This window comes from Aplysia californica, unplaced genomic scaffold (genome assembly GCF_000002075.1).
Source record: "Aplysia californica isolate F4 #8 unplaced genomic scaffold, AplCal3.0 scaffold00089, whole genome shotgun sequence".
NCBI lineage: Eukaryota > Metazoa > Mollusca > Gastropoda > Aplysiida > Aplysiidae > Aplysia > Aplysia californica.
In genome coordinates this window covers 687535-693853 of record NW_004797359.1, presented here as the reverse complement: position 1 = coordinate 693853, position 6319 = coordinate 687535, and positions in this window count along the sequence as shown.

The window sequence follows — 6319 nt, the reverse complement described above, 5'->3', positions numbered from 1 at the left end:
ACACACACACACACACACACACACACACACACACACACACACACACACACATACGTGTTTTGAGGTCATTATGTGGACATTGCCCCAAACCTACATTATGTGGACACCCCATATCATCCAAAGTTATGGGTGGAATCAATCAATATTTGCAGTGTAAGTCCACTATACAAAAACATCATTGTCCACCAAATTTCAAGAAGCTACCTAAATTTTTAGTCCAGTATGTTTTTTTACTAACGTTAGTGGGACATTGCATTATGTGGACTTTACGACCTCCTGACCTTTTGCACAAAGGTACGCAATACGCAAATGGTCCATTATTGAGACTTCCGGAGCATAAAAGGTTTTTAAGGGCATTGGGTGCCTATAATGTTTATTAATTCACACACGGGTTGGGGATATATAAATAGACCCACTGTCCCTGGGATCCATGAGCAACATCTTCTTTGGTGCATTTTCCTTTTCTCCATCCTTCTTTCTCCTTACCCTTCTTCTATCATTTCTTCCACCGCTTACCCCGTGTGCAGCAAAACTAGAGGTCGTCCACCCCACAGAATGGGCGCCTCGTTGACCGTGGGGTGCGACCTGTGGAAACCGGGTAACTGGCAGTTGAAGTGAGATCAGTCTGCGGACTGTCCCTCGCCAACACACCTCTTTGACCCACTTTTTCCTTTTAGATGGGAGGGTGGGACGGCCTATGCCACTCAATCGATTTGGAGCTGAAGCCCCTCCAGTTTTTCCTTAGGTCAATCTTGATGGGACGATCTAGTACACTTTCGTGGAGAGTATAACTCCGGAGTAGCTCTGGCTCAGCTCTGGTCATCCGAGCAATGTTTCATCTGTTTCACTCAGTGGTGGGAGGGGAGCCCCGGAGTTGAAAAGCATTCCAACACACATTGAATCCCCAAAAACATTCTGACCCATCCTCAGTCCCCAACGATACAAAAAAGTTTCGGCTCGTAGAAGCGGGTGTAGCCACCGAGCCGAGCAGACAACCAGGAAAACCGACCTTTACGGCTGATTGTGCTCTCCCTCCTCCCAGGGAGCTTCCGGAGCAGCCGTACTTGACCATCCGCAATTTTGATGCACAGAAGAAGATCGCAGATCTAACCCTTTTTATGACAGGAGATGCTTTAACACAGACACTGGGATACATCCCCGCCAACGTCCAAAAACTGTCTTCTGGTGCACTCCTTGTATATGAAACAGAAATAACTGGACCCCTGTATCTCACGACCTTCCATGGTATTCCTGTGAATCTTGGAGACACAAGAAGTTCAACTGCTTGAAGAGCGTCGTCCGCAGTCATGAGATGAAAGACTGCTCTTCTTAAAAAATTTTGGCTATAATAATTGTGAGAGTGTGGTCGAAGCCCGCCAGATGACTCTTCGGCGGGGCGAGACCGCCCTTGAAAGGAACACAGTTGTTTTGACTTTCGATTCGTCCTGCCCACCAGCCACTGTTCGGGCAGCATACTTGGTCCTTGACATGCAACCCTAAGTGCAAAACGCTCTGCGCTGCTTCAAGTGCCAGAAGTTTGGCCGTAGCCAGTCGTGATGCCGACACGCAGACGTGTGTACTCGTCGTGGCAAGACCGGGCATCCTGAAAAGGTATGAAAGGCTAGTCCTTTCTTTCGTTCACAATTGCCATGGCCAACACTTGGTTCCAAGAACGCACCATCCAAGAGTACAAAGCCCGAAATGGCTGCTCATTTCAGAAGGCTCGAAAGACTGTCTACCCAACAGTTATGACCCCGGTCCCTGGTCGGTTAAACGCAAAGGCAGTCCAGCCCGGCCGGTCTCGTGATCAGCCAGTACTTCTACTGCCAAATTCAAAGAGCCCGTGGTCAACAGGCGAAACTGCAATAAAAGCTAAGAAGGTCCCAAATACTCCTGTAATAACCACCTTCGAGAGGCCACTCGCCAACTGTTTCAGAGTTCTAGGGGAGGACGAGGTGGACTCTTCCTCCGTCCCCTCTTCTTCTCTCTCCCCACGCCCCATCCCTCTGATGGTGTGTGAGGTGTCCCCTCCCCCTCATCCAGCCCCTCCCCCTTCTTTCCAACTCCCTTCATCTGCCCCACCTACCCCTACCCCTCCACCAGATACCACCTCCCTTAGGAGGATGACACCTCCGATCCGGGAAGGAAGGAAGCCGTCACTCCCTCCCCAAGTCTCCCGGTTGGGTGCTGCCCAATCAAGGGCGGCAGCCGAGCAAACCCTCTTCTTCCTCCACAAGGAGGAGTCAGAGCTCAGAGAAGACGGGATCTCTGTGCTCCAAATCTTTAAAAAATGGTCTAATAGCGGTCCTGCAGTGAAATATCAGAGGACTCCGACCTTCCATTCTAAAATTGCAACACATACAGGTTACACTGTGCCCACGTGTGGCCTGTGTCCAAGAGAGAAAGTTCGCCCCGGCTTCAAACATTGACTTAAAAACTTCTCATCATCATATTCACGCCGAGAACCAGACAGCTTCTGATTGAACCACCATCTACGATACATCGACAATAACACCCTCCACTGACAAATACATGTACATCTTAGGACAACTAGGACAACCCTCGAGGCTATTGCTGTATGGGTCACCCTGATAAGACCAACCACGATCTGCCCCATATGTCCCGTCAAATAACCCCTCAAAATTACCCAGCTTAATGACTCAAACACCAAGTCCACAGACCCTTTATTTTAGTAGGAGATTTTAATGTACATAACCTCATTTGTGGATTTTGGCAACAAGGAAAAAAACAATAGAAGACTTTTTTAAATTTCAAAACAACATCTGTCTTTTAAATGGTAAATCCTCAACTTACTGAAACAAATCCTTAACACTTCATCCATCGACCTTTCTTTCTACTCCCCTGACCTGGCCCCAGATTTTGAGTGGTCTGTGCTGGATGACCGTGCGGATCATTTCCCAATATTTCCCAAGAACAATAGCCTCCAACACGAACTGACCCCTGAGCGCTTTAACTTCAAAAAGCATACTGGGACGGGTTTGTTATTGGATGCTTCCATATTTTGAACCCCACTTTCAGCCTCAACTACCACTAATTTCACGAAACGATTCCAGAAATGTGTCACAAAGACATACCACGACCATCAGAAAAAACCCCGGAAAACTAGGTACGGTTCTCTGAGGTGTGTGTTAATGTCATAGACCCCAAAGAAAAAGAAAGCAGCAAAAATGCTCCACCCCGAAGCCTCCATATTTTTCTGCGGAGGCCACTGCTATTGACTTGGCGTTAGACTCCGTAGAATATTCTCCCAAATTATCGTTTCTCATTCTGTCCGATGCCTTGTCTTGCCTCACTCCACCCACCAATCTTCTTCACTTCACCTTCACCTATCCCGTAGACCGGATGTCTGTTGTGGCGCTATTGAAGATTTGGCCACAAGCTTCCTCCACTCCTTCCGCTCTTCATATTTCCTGAGCGTGTCTTTGAGGTCCAGGCCTGTCTGTTCCTTGATTTTGTCCTTCCAACTCTCCTTCGGCCTGTCTCTGCTCCTTTTCCCCTGGACGCTGCCTTGCAAGATCATCTTGGTAAGGCCGGATGAACGGATGATGCGTCTATGCCATTGCAGTATGCATTTCCTCACCAAAGTGAGAAGGTCAGGGTATGGTCCAATTGCATTTTTGATCCGTTGTTCGACTTCATCATTTGTGATGTGATCTTTTTATGAGATACTAAAGACTTTTCGGAAGTATCACATCTCCACAGCTTTGATCCTTCTTCTTTCAAGGTCTGTATTCAAGGTCCAGGATTCACATGCATACAAAAATACTGACATGACCAGGGAACGAATGAGTCTGATCTTTGATCTGATGGTGATATTTCTGTCTTTCCAAATGGTTTTTTACTTGGTCATTGCTGCTGAAGTTTGCCCTATTCTGGAGAGTATTTCTGGTTTTGATCCTTCGTCTGTCACTATTGCACGCAGGTACTTGAAGCTGCGTACGGTCTCAAGCTTCTGATTGTTGACTGGATGTCCACTGTAATGTTTTTGCTGCTTTTAGACAATATAACACCTTTAAACTCGAAAATAGTTAAATTGCAGTTAAGAATTATTTCTTTAACTACATCTCCAAGCTATGGGATACAAACTAATCTATTTCACTTCACTTTCACCTATCCCGAAGAGTGGATGTTCGTCGGGGCTTTTGAAGATTTGACCACCAGCTTCCTACACTCCTTCCGCTCTTCAGAGCGTGTCTTTGAGGTCCAGGCCTGTCCATTCCTTGAAGTTTTCCTTCCAACTCTCCGTCGGTCTGTCTCTGCTCCTTTTTCCCTGGACGCTGCCTTGCAAGATCATCTTGGCAAGGCCGGATGAACGGGTGATGTGTCTATGCCATTGCCGTTTGCCGTTTGCGTTTCCTGACCAAAGTGAGAAGGCCAGGGTATGGTCCAATTGCATTTTTGATCCGTTGTTTGACTTCATCATTTGTAATGTGATCTTTGATCCTCCTTTCAAGGTCTTCATTCAAGGTCCAGAATTTACATGCATACAAAAATACTGACATGACCAGGAACGCATGCGTCTGATCTTTGATCTGGTGGTGATATTTCTGTCTTTCCAACTGGTTTTCAACTTGGTCATTGCTGTTGAAGTTTGCCCTCATCTGGTTTTGATCCTTGGTCTGTCACTATTGCACGCAGGTATTTGAAGTTGCCTGGTTTTGACCTGGATGTCCATTTTCTTGCTGCTGTTAGACAATCTAAAACTTTGAAATTCGAAAATAGAAAATCTAGTTAAATTGCTGTTGAGAATTATTTCCTTCACTACATCTCCAGGCTGTGGGATAAAAACTAAAGTAAACAACTACCAACAAGCTTCACAGTGTCCACACTGGACCCACGAAAATCTTCTGGTCTTTCGAGAACAGACGAAGAAGTTTTTACTCGTTTACGTATTTAGATATAAATAATATGCTTCCGTGACCCATGGATATCTCCTGCGTTGAGATGATGAGAAACCGCTCTGTTTCAGATGCGATACAGACTTAACCATTAGACACATTAGAATGTCCAGACTTTGGAGAGACCCGAAGTAAATATTTTAAATGCACAAAATTAAAAGGTCTGTTCTCCGTCGTTGATCCAAATAGAATTCTCAAATCTATAAAAGTCATTAGCCTGTATTCTAAAAGTAGATAATTTTTGTTTTAAAATGTAAACATCTGTTTTTATTTTCTAATCTTTTTTAAACAAGATTTTTTTTTTACCATGAGATGTTTTCCTTTACTTTAAAAGTAAAATAAAGCCGTGCAGTGGGATGTTGTGAATGCAATCAACTTGTGTTTCGTGCGTGCATGTGGCCTTAAGAAGTTGCCAGCGCCGTAAAACTCTTTAAATTAAACTAACCATAGAGCGTTGCTTCATGGTGTACAGCAGAGCAAGCTTCTGGATTCCAACTCCTAGATGGATCCGCCACGTGCCGTCTCACACACACACACGGCGATACACAAATCAGAAAGCTACTGTCGTTATGTGGACACCAAAAATTCTGCACACACTCGAAGTGTGTATAGCGTTGTGTATAGAAATAACGAAATAACAGCGTTATTCGGACCGGAACCAAATTCAAAAATATTTTAACACAAGATGTAATTTTTGGCGGGAAATGCGATGGTGACCTTAAAACATTATGTGGACGTCTACATAACGGGGCATGTCTGCATAACGTGAGTGTGCAAATATACAATTGTCTACATAACTACGCAAAGACACACACACACACACACACACACACACACACACACACACACTGAAGTCATTTAATCCAGCTTGCGCATACAAACACGAACATATGGAACTATTTAATTTGTAGTAACGATTTTCTCAAAACACACTTCAGTTGTACCAGAGAGGGTTTACAGTAATAGAGAGGTGACACTCGTGGCGGCGGTCCATAACAACAGTGCATTGTTTCGCGTATCGCCCGGCGCGGGGCGCGAAAACACTTACGCGCGGTGATCGCTGCCACGGCGATGCTCAGGGATGCTGTCATGTCATGAGAAAATGTAGTACCGTCTGTAGTTAGTTCACTAGGTTACTAAGCAAAGGAGGCCTGGGAATTCTATCGCATAATTTAGGCAACTCCCTGCCTCCCTAGGACATAAACTGTAAGACTTGTTTTTGGCTTAAGTTAACATACATTCTAATTAAACAAATAGACTCAGATACATTACTTCGTCTCTATAGATCTGAGAGAATAATATCCCTGTAATTAACGGAATAATCGGTTTAATTTTCAGCAGATCTACTCGTTCTTCAGTGTCCCTCTGCCATCTCTCTCTCTCTCTCTCTCTCTCTCTCT